The following is a 17621-nucleotide window of genomic DNA, read 5'->3' as shown; positions in this document are numbered from 1 at the left end:
GTGGCTGGGAGCACAGGTCGCTGCATACTTCTGCCCCAGGCAGACTGTTGTGCACTGTCGTGTGTGCGTGAGGTGTGTGGCTCCCGTTTTCTGCAGCCAGGCCCACCACTGCTCAGGAAATTGTCACTGATGCTGTGAAAACCAGAGATGTATTCCTCTGCTCCTGAGTCAAAGAGTTAAGGGTCTCACAGCCCTCACCTATTCTCCCAGCTCTGAGAAACCTGGTATCTGGCAGGCAGAGTATCACCTGTGTGTTTTTAGGCTGAGGTTGGCTGTAGTATCTTCACAGGTTTGGATACATTTCACTCCCTCTACCTCTCCCCGAAGTTCCTGCTCTTTGGCCTCAAGCATAGCATGAAAACATTGTTTGAAAGGCACTGATGGCTTCATGTGATGGTGGTTGGTCATATGGCTTCACTAGTTATTGATACTGTTGCAGCACAAAGAATATTGTGACATTTCACTGTTATATACGTGATGTCATTAAATTGGACAACTTTGTCTTCTTTCACGAGATAAAGAAAAAAGGTTTCCTTCTTTTGGAACTACAGGTGGGTGGGGATGAGGAGGGGCATGCTCTTCTCTCCTCATTATACTTACGTCTCAACCACTCCTTGTTGATTCTCTCACCTCACATCCCCTGGGAAACTTTATAGGCTGCTCCACATCAATCCAGGACTTCCCCTTTTGGAGTCCTAGGCAATGAAGCAATCTCCTAGTGCTGCCTAATACTCAGGATTTGCAGTGTTAGCAGGAGATGAGCAGATAGCCAAGGGCGTGACAGAAGCCACAGGGTTGCTGTTGGGTCCTCTAGTGGAGTGGGGGGCAGGTGGAGTAAGTAGGCAGACTGAGGCCCCAAAGGGGCTGGGGAGATAAGGGTATGGGTGTACTAGGGCACCAAGCAACGCAGGGCCCCAAGTAGGAAGATGCCATGGGAATGAAAGAAAAGTCATTGTAAAGTGTTGAGACTATAAGGCACTAGTCTAGCAAACAGCAGCTGTATTTCCTGCCCAGGTCCCAAACAAGTTGAAAAATAGAAGAGAAATGAGAGAGGCCAAAAATATCACTTTCATTTCTGATAGAATGAGAAGACCACCTTCCCTGCCATATAAAAAGTCTGGCTACCCTGAGGACTCCATGCTGGAAAGCCCATATGGAAAAATCACATAAGGATAGAGAGAGAGGCTGCAGGTGCCACTTCGGCTGTGTCAATGAGTGAGACTGCAGGTGATTCCAGTCCCAGATACTATTTGACTGCATGCAGAATCACTGAGCCAAGCCCTTTCCATATTTTTAACCTGTAGAAATGATGATTCATGTTAAATAATTATTTTAAGCCATCGAATTTTGTTATTTTTAGTTACACAGAAATGGGTACCCAAATCCTACATTCTCATTTTGAAAACAAATTGGTTATCATCATTTATTGGATAAAACATTTTGCAGTTAGTATTAGCAAGCCCTATGTTTGTGTGTGTGCCTGTGTGTAGGTGAGTGTTTATTTTTCACTTTAGTGCATGTTTATGAATTATTATCGTATGTTTTGTAGGCTAGCTAACAAATAACATCCACGAAAGGCTTGAAATTCTGCATTTCTAACAAGCTCCCAGGAGATGCTGATGCTACCCAGCCAGGGACCACACTTTGAGCAGTTAGGCACTAAACTATATTGTTTCAAATACCAGCTGGTGGGCCGCATGTCTCCTGGTAGACTGTAGGTTGTGGTTGGGATAATGAACTCTCGCTGCCTCACTAGACTGCATTACAGAATTTAAAATTGGATCAGAACCTCCTGTAACAAAATGCCAGCCCAAATGCACTAGCGGGTTTTTCAGGCCCTTCTTCCTTCGGTTCTGTCTGTTCTGTTGCTACCAACCCTTGTGCCAGGCCACATGATAGAGAATGTTTTTCCAATGTAACATGGCCTTGAATTGTGGCCAATATGCTCTTCTGTTTTTGTAGGTTGGATAGATTTAAAATGAATACAGGGGTTTATGCTTATTGAAGTTTATTTTAAGGCCTTTTGATAATAGAAATTTCCACCAGATAAAAGGTTTTAGGAAACTATAATTAAGTTTGCTATAATCCTTATTATTGAGGAAGCAGTATGTTACCAATATTTAAGTAGCCAATAAGCACAATGTTAGGTTTACGCATCTTTATCAATTGAAACAACGTATCTTGAAGTGTCCCATCCATGCCTTTCAGAATCCCCTGCTAACCTGTCAATCTTCTGAGCATCCCCGAACTCACCATCGGTGTCCACGTGACTACCTTTCCTACTTAGCTCATTGTTGTACCTAAACTTTTCTCCTTCCCCTCTTTGCAAAAAACCTTCCCATATTTTATCTCAGTGTGCAAAGGTGGTGAGTTGTGTTCAATCGGCCTCTTGGTTGCACCAAAGTATTTTCTCTGTCATTAAGAGGCTGTATTCCTGTCCCATAGACCCCTAGTAATCCCCTTATGCCCGTACCTCTGACCAACTTGCCTCTCAGGGAACCAGTTTTCCAGGGGTAAAGTTCCCCTTCTTTCCATCCACGGCTTTTCAGCCCAACCACAGAGCCTCATGGAGTTTGGGGTGAAAGACCAGGACACCGACATGGCCCATTTTGGCCACCAGGTGGCAGACAAGGATAACATTAAGCCCGGGCTGACTCAAACTTGAGGGAGGGAAGAGGCTTTCCTTTTAGTGGACACTCACTGGTGCATAATGTTTCCCCGACAGTCTGAAAGCATTTTTTGAGCACAGGCTGCATGCATGTCTCTGTTCCCAAAGTGGGTTTCCAGGATTACCGTTTAGACTTAATAGTTATTTTTTTAACAGCTTTATGGTAAAATAACTTACAATTAAATTTACCCCCTACCCCCTCTTTTTTTTTGAGACAAAGTCTTATTCTGTCACCCAGGCTGGAATGCAGTGGCACGATTACAGCTCACTTCAGCCTCCACCTCCTGGACTCAAGTCATCCCTCACTTCAGCCTCCCAACTAGCTGGGACCACTGGCACACACCACCATGGCTGGCTAACTTTTAAAAATGTTTCTTTTGTAGGGACGAAGTCTCACTATGTTGCCCAGCTGGTCTCCAACTTCTGGAATCAATCGATCCTCCCATCTTGGCCTCCCAAACTGATGGGATTACAGGCAGGCGTGAGCCACCATGCTCAGCCTAAACTCACCCATTTTAAGTGTATAGTTTGATCACTTTGAGTAAATGTATAAGACATGCAAACACCATCACGAGAAGTTTTAGAATGTTTCTATCATTCCAAAAATTCCCGCACACCCTTTTGCAGTGAGTCATTGTCCTGACCCACACTTCTAGGCAACCACCAAATTGCTTTTCATTGCTATAGTTTCCCTTTTCTAGAATATAAATGAAATATAAATTATAAATTAATAGAATAATACTAATTATGTAAATAAAATAATTTGTGATTGGCTCTGTCAATCGTGTTGTTGAGATTCAACCAGTAGTTCAGTTCTTTTTTTTTTTTTTTGAGGTGTAGTCTTACTCTGTCACTCAGGCTGGAGTGCAATGGCGTGATCTCAGCTCACTGCAACCTCCACCTCCACCTCCCGGGTTCAAGCAGTTCTCCTGCCTTAGCCTCCAGAGTAGCTGGGATTCCAGGCACCCACCGGCGCACTGGCTAATTTTTGTATTTTTAGTAGAGATGGAGTTTCGCCATGTTGGCCAGGCTGGTTTCGAACTCCTGACCTCAGGTGATCCGCACCCCCCCGGCCTCCCAAATTGCTGGGATTACAGGCATGAGCCACCGCGCGCAGCCCAGTAGTTCTTTTCTTTTATATCGCTGAGTGGTATTCCAGACCATCTTTCCTTTTCTTTAGAGACAGGGTCTTGCTATGTTGCTGAGGCTGGTCTTGAACTCCTGGGCTTAAACAATCCTCCTGCCTCAGCCTCCCAGAATTCTGGGATTATAGATGTAAGCCACTGTGCCTGACCAATATACCCCCATTTTTTCCATCCATCAGTTGATGCACATTTGAGTGATTTCCATTCTTTGGGTATTTTTATAAAGCTGCCTTGAACATTTTCAGACAGTCTTTCATTTCTTTGGTGTAGATACCTAGATACCTGAATGGACATTCACCACATGGCACCATTGCTGGGTGATGTGGCGAGTGTGTGTTTAACTTTTAAAGAAAATACCTCGTATTTAAAGATCTACACTAGGCCAGGTAGGGTGGCTCACGCCTGTAGTCCCAGCACTTTGAGAGGCCGAGGTAGGCAGACAGCTTGACAGGAGTTTGAGACCAGCCTGGCCAACATGGCAAAACCCTGTCTCTACTAAAAATACAAAAATTAGTTGGGCGTGGTGGCACATGCCTGTAATCTCAGCTTCTTGGGAGGCTGAGGCACAAGAATCGCTTGAACCTGGGAGGCGGAGGTTGGAGTGAGCCAAGATGGCGCCACTGCACTCCAGCCTGGGCTACAGAGCAGACTCTATCTCAAAACAAACAAATAAATAAAGATCTACACTAGCCAATAAATAAGTAGAATTAAAAAAAAAAAGTCTAACTATTTTCCAAAATGACTGTATGATTTTTGCATCCCCATCAGCTACCTATGAGGGTTCCAGATGCTTCCTATCCTCCCCAACATTTGCTCTTGTGGGCCTTAAATCTGACTTTTTCAGTTTTCGTTTTTTTCTAGAATTGGGGTCTGGCTCTGTCGCCAAGGCTAGAGTGCAGTGGCACGATCAGAGCTCACTGTAACCTTAAACTTCTGGGCTCAAAGGAATCCTTTCACCTCAGCCTCCTGAGTAGCTAGGACTGCAGGCACTTTAAAAAATTTTGTAGAAATGGGATCTCATTATGTTGCCCAGGCTAGTCTTGAACTCCTGGGCTCAAGTGATCCTCTTGCCTGAGCCTCCCAAATTGCTAGGATTACAGGTGTGAGCCATCATGACTGACTGATTTATTTTTAATGGGTATTTAGTGGCATCTCATTGCAATTGGTTCCTTGGGCTTTTAGCCTCTGCTTTAGACTCGTTCTCTCTCTCTGTGAGTCTCTGTCGCTCTACATATACTATATATGTAACATTTCCTCACACACACAGAGGAACGTGCTCCTGAGACGACTCTTTCTTCATTTTGCATTTTTTTTGTTTGTTATTTGTTTGGGTTTTTGAAACAGGCTGGTTTTTATTACCCAGGCTGGAGTGCAGTGGCAGGATCATGGCTCACTGCAGCCTTGACTTCCTGGGCTCAGGTAATCCTCCCACCTCAGATTCTTGAGTAGCTGGAACTACAGGCATGCACCACCAGCCCAGCTGAAAAAAAAAAAAAAAAAGAAAAAAAATCTGTAGAGACAGGTTCTCACTATGTTACCCAGGCTGGTCTTGAGCTCTGGGCTCAAGTGATCCTTCTGCCTCAGCTTCCCAAAGTGCTGGGATTACAGGCATGAGCCACAATGCCTGGCCTTCGTTTAACATTTTTATGATTCCCTTAATCATCATCAATGACAAGACCTCTGAATGATAGCACAGTAAGTGGTGGAGTACATGGCGACGTTCACCCCAGCAGTCATACACAGCAGCCCAGGGATTTGGAAGAAGTTGCCCTGTTAACATAAAGGAGATTTGTCACTGGATTCTGAGCTGGGAGGAGCTGGGTACCTCTTAGCACCCACAGCCTGGGTATTAATTAGGGCATGAGAACTAAGGGCAGAGATAGTATCTACCAAGGCAGGAGGCTGGGAGGATGGCTGGGGCCACAGCCATGTTGGATGGGAGACACTGAATCAACAACAGGCTGTGCTGTTGGGTGGAGCTCAAGAGCAACTTCTTGGGGAGACTGGAAGGAGAGAAAGTAGAGACATCAAAGGTGGATGACTTTAGCTTTGCTAGAAATAAGAACAGAAGGGCCAGTCATGGTGGTTCACACCTATAATCCTAGCACTTTGGGAGGTGGAGGCAGGAGGATTGCTTGAGCCCAGGAGTTCGGACCATCCTGGGCAAAATGGGGAGACCCCCATCTCTACAAAAAAATAAAAAAATAAAAAAAATAAAAAATTAGCCAGTCATGATGGCACACACCTGTAGTCCCAGCTACTTGGGAGGCTGAGGTGGGAGGATCACTTGGACCCAGGAGGTCAAGGCGGCAGTGAGCCAAGATCATGCCACTGCACTGAAGCCTGGGTGACAGAGCAAGACCTGGTCAAAAACTAAAAAAAAAAAAAAAACTTAAAAAAAAAAAGGAAAGAAAGAAGAACAGAAGAATGGAGCAATAGCTGGAGGGCAAAGTGGGTCAAGGCCGGCTTTGTATGGTGGTATTTACACTGGATCTGTTTGCAGCTGATGGGAGGGATGCCACAAAAGAGACAGCCCTGAGGAAGTGGGAGGGGACCAGAGCCTTGTGTTCATAGGCAGGTCCCAGAGCTGGGACTACAGCAAGGCGAGCAAGTGTAAAATTTAGGAGGCACTCATTCTCAGGTGCCAACTCTCTACTGGTATGACCCTGGGGATGTGTGCCTCTTTAACCTTTATGCCCTGGGTGCCTTGCTGGCCTGTTTCATCCTAGTCCTGGACCTGGCAGGCCCATCTACAATGCTAGGAGGAAGGGCAGACCTTGCTGCAGGGTGTTGGGAAACTTGGCCTTGGGAGCAGATGGAGATCTCTCCTGACAGCATCCATACCTGAAGGCGGAAGGCAGGATTGCCGGTGGAGAAGAGATCCAGGTGCCTTGATGTGAGTGTTGACTGTGGAAAGCAGGCCAGAGCCAGGTACTAAAATCTTCAGCAAATGATCAATGGGGTGTGGCTTGAGGGTGGCGGGGCTGTGATGGAAACAAGAAGAGGAGGGTGGAGGAGGGAAGGAGGAAGGATGAAGGTCTGGAGGCAGCTCTGAAAAGCAGAGCGCCCCACCCCAGGCTGCCGGGGAAGATTCAGGAAGCTGCAATAGTTTTTAATTGATTGTTTTTTTAGAGACAGAGTCTTGCTATGTTGCCTAGACTGGCTTCAAGCTCCCAGGCTTAAACAGTCCTCCTGCCTCAGCCTCCTGAGTAGTTGGGACTATAGACTTGTGCCACCATGCCCAGCTTGCACTGGTTATTTTTGGCAGAAGGGAAGTTTCATCATAAAGCCTTTCTCTTCAGCCCCGGGTGCCAGCTGGAGCCTCAGAAGAGGATCAGGCATCGTGTTTAGGCACAACCCCCACTCCTTCATTGGGCCAGCAAATATCTATCCATCTTCCCACCGTCTACTCGCAGCCAACCATGTTCCTGACACTGAAGCCAGAGGTGAGTCCTGCCCTCCATTGGGGTAGGAGCCTCCTAAGCCAGCAGGGAGATGGACGCCCCAACTTGATGAGGGAGATGCCGCCATCAAGAACAGGGTTCCATGGCTCTGGTTCCAAGCCTCATTTCCTTCCCTTCCTTCCGCCCCTCCCCTCCGCTCCCTCTCCCCTCTCCTCCTCCTCCCCCTCCCCTCCCTCCTTCCCTCCCTTCCTTCCCTTCTATCTTTTTTCTTTCTTTCTCTCTCTTTTTCTTTAAGACAGGGTCTTGCTCTATAGCCCAGGCTAGAGTGCAGTGGAACAATCAGAGCTCACTGCAGCGTCGACATCCTGGGCTCATGTGATCTTCTCACCTCAGCCTTCCAAGTAGTTGGGACCACAGGTGTGCACCATTGCACCTGGCTAATTTTTTTATTTTTTATTTTAATTTTTTTTTGAGCCAGAGTCTCGCTCTGTTGCCCAGGCTGGAGTGCAGTGGCGTGATCTCGGCTCACTGCAACCTCCGCCTCCAGGGTTCAAGTGATTCTCCTGCCTCAGCCTCCGGAGTAGCTGGGATTACAGGCGTGCGCCATCACACCCGGCTAATTATTTGTACTTTTAGTAGAGATGGGCTTTCCCCATGTTAGCCAGGCTGTCTTGAACACCTAACCTCAAGTGATCTGCCGGCCTCGACCTCCCAAAGTGCTGGATTACAGGCGTAAGCCATCGCACCGGGCCACTTTGCGTGTATTTCTAATTAACTCCTCACTCCATTCCCAGCCCTTGCCAAACAGTGATCTCTTCCAGAGTGACACGTAAATGTGATTAAACAAGTATATAAATTTTTGAATCTGGTTTCTTTCACTAAGTGTTATACATTTGAGATTCATCCAGATTGTTGTGGGTATTGGTAGTTCTTTTTATTTCTGAGTATAATTTCATTGCACAGATCCACCACAATTTGTTTATCTGTTTACCAGTTGAAAGGCATTTGAGTTGTTTCCAGTTTTTGATATTATGAATAAACTCATTATGTATATATTTGCTTATAGGTTTGTATATGGACATAATATGTTCATTTCTCCGGGATAAATACCTAGCAGTAAAATTGCTGTGTCTTATGCTAAGGTGTGTTTAATTTTTAAGAAACTTAGCTGGGTGTGGTGGCATGTGCCTGTAGTCTCAGCTACTCTAGAGGCTGAGGCATGAGGAAGCTTGAGCCCGGGAGGTCAAGGCTGGATTCAACTGTGATCGCACCGCTGTACTCCAGCCTGTGTGACAGAGCAAGACCCTATCCCAATACTACTACTACTACTACTAAACAATTTTATAAGAAACTGCTAAAATGTTTTTCAAAATGGCTGTTCCATTTTGTAGTCCACCAGCAATGTATGAGTGTTCCAGGTGCACTATATCCTGGTCACAACTTGGTGCTGTCATCATTTTTTTTTTTTTTTTTTTTTTTTTTGAGATGGAGTCTCACTTTGTTGCCCAGGCTGGAGTGCAGTGGTGCAATCTCCACTCACTGCAACCTCCGCCTCCCAGGTTCAAGCGATTCTTCTGCCTCAGCCTCCTGAGTAGCTGGGATTACAGATGTCTTCCACCCCACCTGGCTAATTTTTATATTTTTAGTAGAGACAGGGTTTCACCATGTTGGCCAGGCTGGTCTCAAACTCCTGACCTCAGGTGATCCACCTGCCTTGGACTCCCAAAGTGCTGGGATTACAGGTGTGAGCCACTGCGCCTGGCCAGTGCTCTCATTTAAAAAAATTTTTTCTTTAAATTTAGGCTCTTTTAATAGAATGTAATGGTATATCATTGTGGCTTTAATTTCTCCAATGACACCTGATGTTCAACATCTTATTATGAGCTTTTTTGCCATCCTTATATCTTCTTTGTTGAACTCTATACTCAAGTCTGTTGCCTATGTATTTTTATGAAATTATTTGTTTCCTTATTATTGAGCTCAAGAGGTCTTTACATATCCTGGATACAAGCCCTTTATTAGATTTGTGTTTTGCAAATGTTTTCTCCAAGTTTCTGGTTTGTGTTTTTATTCTAACAGTATCTTTTGGAGAAAAACTTTTAAATTATGATAATGTTTAATTTATCATAATTTTATGGATCATATTTTTGGTGTCATGTCCAAGAAATTTTTGTCTAAGTTAAGGTCACAAAGATTTTTATTATAGGTTCTCCTCTATGTGTTTTATAGTTTTATATTTATGAATACGATCTATTTTAGTTTTGGTATATGATACAAGGTATGAATTAAAACTCTTTTTTTTTTACATACAGATGTCCAATTGTTCCAGCACCATTTGTTAAAAACCTATACTTTCTCTATTGAATTGCATTTTGCATTTTTGTGAAAAATTGTCTGTGTGTAGTTACTGTATTTCTAGTATTTATTCTATTTCATTAATCTACATGTCTGTCTTTTCACCAGAATTACACTCTGTTATAATAAATCCTGAAGTCAGATAGTAGGAGTCTTCTAAATTTGTTCTCTTTCAGAAGTATTTTGGCTTTTTTATTCTTTTGAATGTTCGTGTGGATTTAGAAACAGCTTGTGGATTTTAAAAGAAAATGTCTGCTTGGATTTGAATGGAATTGTGTTGCATCCAGATCACTTTGAGGAAATTTGCATCTTAATTCTATTGAATTTTCCAACAATAGACATGATGTAGCTCTCTATTCAGCTCTTCTTTGATTTTTTAAATAGAGATTTACAGTTTTTGGCACAGAATCTGGATATATTTTGTTAGATTTATAGCTAAGCATTTTATGTTTTTGATGCTGTTTTAAAATTTTAATTTCCAACTCTTCATTGCTGCCATACAGAAATAAAATAGAAATACAGAAATACAGGGTACAAAATAAACTTGACCTTGTTTCTTTCACTCTTGATAGTATTGCTTATTAGTTCTACTAAGTTTTTGTTAAGTTCTTTGAGATTTTTCTCCACAAGCAATCATGCTAACTAAAAATAAAAACAATTTCGGTTTTATTTTATTTATTCCAATCTGGATGCCTTTATTGTATTTTTTTTTCCTTTTATTGCACTGACAAGGACCTCAAGCAAAATCTTGAATATAAGTTGTGAGAGAGGACATCCTTGCTTTGTTCTCGCATTCAGAGAGAAAGCATCCAGTCTTTCCTCACTAACTGAGAAGTTAGCTAGAAGTATTTCAGAGATGCTCACTATCAAGTTGAGGAAGTTCTCCACTATCCCTCTATGCTGAGAGATTTTATCATGAGTGGATATTAAATTTTGTCAAATATTTTTTCTACATCCTGTGGGATGATTATATGGTTTTCTGCTTTCACCTGTTAATACGATAAATTACATCTATTAATTTTAAAATGTTCAACCAGATTTACAATTCCTGATATATTTAATCATAGCATGTTATCTTCTTTTTATTCCTGAATTCAACTTGCTCATATTTTCTTGAGGATTTTCACATCAATTTCAATACTATGTCTCCTGTTTTATGAGGAATATTATTGGGAGTTTCCTTTCCTTGCTTTCTTTCTTGTAGTATCTTTGTCTGGTTTGGGTGTCAGTAGAGTGCTGGCCTTACTGAATGATTTTCATGCAGTGTTCCCTCCTCTTGTATTTTCTGGAATAGTTTGTGTAGAATTGGTTTTCATTCTTTTTAGCTTAATTTACAATACCATATCCTTGGAAAGACTTTCCTGGCATTCCAATCTAAATTAGATTCCCTCTGCTATGATCTCTTTTAGTGTCTTTTTTTTCTTTGTAGGTTTTATTGTGATTTATAATTATAAATATATAAATGTGTTTTAGACTTATTCCTGTAATGTTTTCATCTTGTTCCAAGAGTCCAGTCCCATTTCTTTGTTCATCATGATATACTCATTGCTTAGCACAGTATCTGATACATAATAAATATTGCCTGAATAAATAAATGAATATCTGGGGTTTAACAAATGTCATTATTTATTATTCATCATTACAGTTGTAAGCATTATACCTATAATTGCTTACTATGTATGTAACTTTATGATAGAGACAAGGAAAGCACTTAACACACAATAATAATGGATATTAAAACAACATAATATTGTAATATAACTAGATCATCACTTAAATAGTTGTAGAGTTAGAATTTCCATAAATTACTTTAATCCTGATAAAAATGCTTTTGTGCTTTGTCATTGTTTTGAAAGAAAACACAAAATTTTGTAAAATGTTAGTTCTCACATTTAGCCTTAGCATGAAAAAAAGAATAATTTAGTAGAAATGAGATTTTAGTTATTTAGCTTTCAAAAATTAAATATGACAAATTTAAACAAAGAACTTATGTAATACTGTCAATATTTTCTAACTTTCTTTTTTCAAATAAAATCTACTAAATATACTTTGGTAACGCAAATAGCAAATTGGTTATAACAGGAAACTACAGAGCATAAGGTCCAAATTTGGGGGCACTGGAGCAGCCTTATCTGCAGAGGCACACAAAGGAGAAAGATGACAGAAGTGTTTACAATTCTAGTGGCTTCCATTTCAAATAAATTTTCAACTTGTTCCCAGGTAAACAGCTGCTGGAAGTTCTCTTTTGCAGCAGCATTAGTGGTTTTGGAGGGTAGAAGAGAAGTGACGCCTATGGTTAGCTAACTGAACACGATCTAGAAATGTGACATTAAGTTTAGCCCACAGCTAAACAACTTTACAATTTTAAGTTCAGCCTAAAGGTTTCTTTGTACATAGTGAAATGTAAGTTAAGTAGACATGTAAACAGGCTGTCACCTACTCTTGTACCAATCACTGAGTTTCAGCCAATCCAAGGCAGACAACTTTGAAAACCATGTTTAAGTAAGGCAAACGCCAAGCTGGAACCAATCCTACTGTTTCTGTACTTCACTTCTGTTTTCTGCATATTTTCCTTTTTTCTGTCCATAATCTTTGACCATCTAGTGCTGGACTCTCTCTGAATCTATTCTGTTTCAGGGACTGCACCATTAGTGAATTGTTCTTTGCTTAATTAAACTCTGTAAAATTGAATATGTCTAGATTTTATCTTTTAGCAGAAGAGCTCATGACTATGTTGAAAATAAAACAAAAAACCCCAAATCTAAATGAAAGCCAAAGTAACTTTCCCTTGCCAGCTGAGTTTCATTCATTCATTTTTTTTCAACAAACATAGAAGGCATAATATGTAGCAAGTGTTATGACAGGGGATAGAGATGAAATGCGGATCCCAATACATGTAGCACTTGTCTTCAAGGAGCTTTCAGTATAATGAAAAAATATGAACAACATACAAGAGATGACAGAAAGTGACATTAAGTCCTTTGATATGGGATGTGCAGGGATTACGGTCATACAAACAGGAGGAATATTCACCTAGGTAGGGAGGAGTTATTTGGGGAAGGTTTCCTATTTAAGCTGATGTTTGAAAGATGTGTAGGAACTAAGTATACAAAAGGAGGTGAGGAGGGGAATGAGTGTTATGAGCAGACACATCAACACTGTTAACGACAACCAGTATTTTGGGGGCATATCCTAAATGAAAGGTACTATGCTAAGAATTTCACATGAGTAGTTGTAATCTCATTTGATCTTTACAGTGACCCTATGACTTGAGTGTTATTGTTCCAAATTTAGGAATGAGGATGAGGAAACTGGGACACACAGAATTTGGAAACCTGCCTCAGGTTACACAGGTAGAGCCAGGATTTGAAAAGTGTTGCTCTGTAAGTGGCTGGTTTCAGGAGGGAAGTTCAGAATAGCTGAAGTGCATGATGTGGATGAATGGAGGTTGTTAGAGGAGGGAAAAGGGGAAATGATGAGAAATGATGTTGGAAAGGAAGGATGTAGAAGTCAGATTCCAAAGGGCCTTGCAAGCCTCATAAGGGAGAAACTTAAATATCACTTAAATGGTAGCCATCCTATCCGCACTTTAAATTCCTGCTTCAAAAGTATTTCTGGAGCTCCTTCATCCTACTTGATGTAGTGAAGAATATAGTCCTGGCTCAGCTGCTATGACTTAAACATGACAGACTGTATTCCAGTACAAACTGATTTTTGTTGAGGAGTTTTTACACCCTAGAGTAAAACAATCAGAAACAAACTTCCTTACATGAACTTATATCTTCCTGACAAACAGCATTCATTGACTATAGTTCTTTTTGCTGAAGTATATTTCTTTTATTTTAATCTTTGCATTAGATAGGACACAATGGACTGTCCTATTTTGTGGTAAGGGTAACTTGCAAATAATCTGTTATAAAAAATAAAGTGTTGTACTTTGTGAATGTTTTAATATAATTTAAAAAGTAAACTCAGATTTAAAATTTTCCTTATATATAACCATTATATTAGAATTCTCTTTTGAGTGGAAGAGGAAGAAGCGTTATTTTTAATACACATACTATTGGCTACGGAGGTGTTTCATGCATGACAATGACATTTGTCAAGTATATCAAGACAAATGATCAATGGACAAAAAGCGTGGCACTCTGGGAGGGTGGGGGGGATCCATTTAAATAAGGAATGAGCTAGTGGTTACAGGAGGCTACATTCTTTTTTTGTTGTTTTTTTGATGAAATCTCGCTCTTTCACCCATGCTGGAGTGCAGTGGTGCGATCTCAACTCGCTGCAGCCTACCAGGAGGCTACATTCTTAACCCTAGCAAATCACCTTATACTCAAAGAGCCAGGAAAAAGAGTATATGTACTAGGGGTTCTCCAAAGAAACAGTACTAATAGAGGAGAGAGAGAGAGACATAATAAATAGATAGATGATATATAGATAGATAGGTGATAGATAGATGATCAATATATGATAGATGACAGAGATGATAGATAATAGATGAATGATTGATACACGATAGATGATAGGTTATCAATATATGATAGATAGATGATAAATAGATGAATGATAGATGATCGACAGATGAATAATAGATGATAGATGAATGATTGATACGATAGACGATAGATGAATTATCGATATATGATAGATGATAGGTGATAGATGAATGATAGATGACAGATGAATGATAGATGACAGATGAATGATCAATACATGATAGATGATAGATGAATGATCGATATATGATACATAGATGATAGATGGATTATAGACAGATGAATGATAGATGATAGATGAATTATCGTTATATGATAGATAACAGATGACAGATAGATAGATGATAGATAGATGAAAGATAGATGGATGAGATGAGATGATTTATGATGGGAATTAATGCATGGGATTATGGAGGTTCTTCTGAAATAAAATGGAAGTTTTGTCTTTGTGTCTGCTTGAGTACCTGCTCAGGAACCCTGACCTTAGTTCTAAGAATGCAACAAATTCTAATTTTTGGATTGCTAATTCAGGATTAAAGAGAATCCTGTACATTTCCACTTTATTATCAACCACCTTGAATGTGGAAAAAGGGACCTGTGAAATTATAGTTGAAGTGAGGGGTAAATATGGAGAAAAAGAAGGGAGCTTACCTGTATTCACTAGACTTTTATTTAGTTCCAGGGCTTATGAAGGGGCCCAAGAGAGTCAAAGCAGCTTTCTACAAATTCAGCTGTCACATTAATTTTCTCACACACTAGAGTTGCCACTTAAAAATATTAAAATAAAAAAATCAGTGTTGACCATCTAACAGGATTAGTTGACTCAGCTACTAAGTTACTAATTTGCTTCATTTTTGGAAGACATCCAGCATCTGAGAATTGGACTTTTCCTAGAAGTTCACTTGGTACCTTCGGATAAGTCCTGGTTCATCTGCAGAGGATCCGAGGGGAAAGCCTGATGGGACCCACGGCCGCTCTGAGAGGAAAGGGGTGCTGTGGGGTGCGGGAGGAGGAGATGGGAAGCAGGAGAGCCCGGGACTGGATCCAGCTGGAAAGGGGGGCAAATGTGCTCCCGGAATCAGGGTAGGGACCCTCTAGGAATGGGGCGTTCCGAGAGGTAGGCGTCTGGAACATTGGCTAGGGGTCCTTGGAGGTGATTTCTGGGAAGGGAAGGTCTGGGGCAGGGCTGTGAGGAGTCACCAAAGAAACTGTGGAGTCCGTTCCTCACCCACCTCCTGAGCCCTAGGTTCCGAGGCTCCCAGGTCAGGGGGTTCAGTGGCGCAGGAGGGTCCAGGGCAGGAGTCGGTGAGTTGCCTCTCAGGTCCGTCTGTAAAGGAACTCTGACCCAGAGCGTGAGGGGGACCCAGGAAGCCGCTGCGCCCACCCAAGGAAAGCCCGCCCCACCCCATTGTCCCTGGATCCGGCGGCCCCGCCGCTTCGGTCCCTCTGGAGCCGGCGGCCCCGCCCCTCTTCCCAGAGTGGGCGGGGCAGCAATTGCCTGCTCAGCTTTCCTTGTGAGCCTCACACCCACCTGGACGTGCTGCTGCCTGGCCACGCCTCCTTTCTCTGTCATCTTTCTCATCGACCAATGGGCTTGGAGGATGGCGGCCACGCCCCCTATTCTGCGCCGTAGTAGGCCCTGGTTACGCCTCCTCTGGTCAGTCGCACAGTTGCGCGGTGGCCGACAGGACTTGTTCCCCAGTGGTAAGCCGCAATCTGGCTGATGTGGCCCCAACCCACCTTCCTTCCCGCCCTGCAATGTCTGAAGAAACCCTACAGAGCAAATTGGCGGCTGCAAAGAAAAAGGTACTATCGCCAGGTGATGGCCTCCCCCACCCAGCCCCAAAATCCCTCTGATGGCAGGACTGCGGCCAGAGCTCATGCCACTCCCGAGGCTTACTGGGCTGGGCTCCCAAGTGCCACGGGGCTCCCCCCATCAAAGTCTTGTCAGTCAGCCCCTCCCCTCAACAGCCCAGACCCTGCCTGGAGTGAGATTTGCTTATTTACCGAAACAGATCTTGGGAAACTGAACTTGACAGCTTGAATCTTCCTCATGTCTCAATCTGGGGGACTTTGAGTGTCACAGGGTAATATGGGGCATCTTTCTGAAGCATCAGTTTCCCTTGATTCTCTTCAGAGAGAAAAAACATTAATGGATTTAGGGATGACCGTATCATAGATTTCTAAGAGTATACCAGCCCTCTTTGAAATGAGGCTTGGGCTTTCGTCTTTCTGTTCAATTCCTAGATGTAACAGAAAAGCTGCCTTCTGCCGTTAGGACGCATGGGAAAAGAGTTAACAGTAAAAGAATCTGGGGTTTTTTTTTTTTTTTAACCTTGCTCTGGAAGGGATGGGGTGTCCGGAGCCCATTCCTTTGGCCTTGGCTATTTGGACAGCGTTATTTTATAACTGTCCTTGAAATGATCTTGCTAGGTAGAGGAAAACTTGTTCTTTTCTTTGTTTTTTTTAAACTCCTGCCCTGCCACATTCTGGGCCTTAGCTTTTACTTTTCTTGGAGTGAATACATGTAGTACTTATTATTATTTTTAAATTTTTGCCTCAGTTTCCCCGTTTGATGATTTTTATGAAAGAAGTTTAATAGAAAGCATTACTATTACTTAGTTTTGCCTGAAGAGACAAGTTTTTTTTTTTTTTAACACAAAGGTTGATATTTACGCAGAGCTATTAGCTGAGTGTTGATTTGTCTAGCTACTATTGCCTCTATAGTTGATTGAATACTTCTAACAAGGAGAGGTAAGAGACAAGGGAGTATTAGGAAACTTTTTAGTGTGGCTAAAACCACTCCTATTAAAGTTTTGAACCCTCCAAAAAATGAAAACTAGCCTCCAAAGAGAGAATCTGGAGACTACTCTTTCCAAGTTTGAACTGGAACGTGGGCTAATTTTTTTATTTTTGTAGTTATTTTTATAATTGCTTTTTAATTATTTTTGATTTTCAGGCAACAATTAGTTAGATTGAATTTTTTACATACTCCTCCTTCGTGGGCTAGGGGGCAGTCTAAAGTTAATTTGTTCTGATAGCGTTTTTTATTTTTGTGGTTTGCTGGGTTAGTAAACTGAATGCATTTGCTGTCTTATTAGTGATGATTTTAAGTACTGCCTGCAACCTTATGATGTGGTTAAGCATGTAAATAGGACTGCGGTATGCTTATGACTTATTTTGTGTCCAGGTAGCTGGCCTATAGTATTGAATTTTTTTTTTAGGGTGCCAATTTGTGCCTTTTTAATTTTTAATTTTTATATTTCTTTTTATATCTGTATTTTTTCAACTTTATTATAGATAAGATACCCTAAAGTTTCTCTCTGTTGCAGTGGGAGTAGGAAGAAAGACAGTCTAATTGTTCCAAGCACACAGGCCCCTGTTCATTTAGCTAGCAACTGTTGATATGCCCATGGCCCACAGATCTAATAAAGACCAGGGGATGCTTGCCAAGTATTTGGATCTTCCAAATACTTGCAAATACTTCCAAATACTTGCTAAGTATTTGGATATTAAGTGTGGTTTAGAGAAGAGAAGCGTGAGAATGGGT

General features: G+C 41.8%; 1 protein-coding gene and 1 long non-coding RNA gene across 4 annotated transcripts in view; one reads left to right on the top strand and one right to left on the bottom strand.

Annotated features, from left to right (window-relative positions):
• LOC129528949 (large ribosomal subunit protein eL34-like) overlaps positions 1-17621 on the top strand; it is a 95176-nt gene that overhangs the window by 47132 nt on the left and 30423 nt on the right. The window contains exon 1 of one of the 3 annotated variants that reach the window (XM_055372315.2): positions 15735-15877. The exons of the other annotated variants lie outside the window; for them this stretch is intronic. The gene's annotated coding sequence lies outside the window, so the exon portion shown is untranslated. Of the gene's footprint in view, positions 1-15734; positions 15878-17621 lie in introns of those variants that run through there. 3 annotated transcript variants of the gene reach the window in all.
• LOC109024115 (uncharacterized) lies at positions 6658-15589 on the bottom strand. Its single transcript, XR_002003561.3, has 3 exons — positions 15304-15589; positions 14723-15002; positions 6658-6797 (listed from the first exon to the last, which is right to left on the bottom strand). It is a non-coding gene; the product is annotated as an uncharacterized lncRNA (long non-coding RNA).

Source organism: Gorilla gorilla, chromosome 20, assembly GCF_029281585.2.
Source record: "Gorilla gorilla gorilla isolate KB3781 chromosome 20, NHGRI_mGorGor1-v2.1_pri, whole genome shotgun sequence".
Classification (NCBI taxonomy): Eukaryota; Metazoa; Chordata; class Mammalia; order Primates; family Hominidae; genus Gorilla; species Gorilla gorilla.
This window is presented reverse-complemented; position numbering and strand designations above follow the sequence as displayed.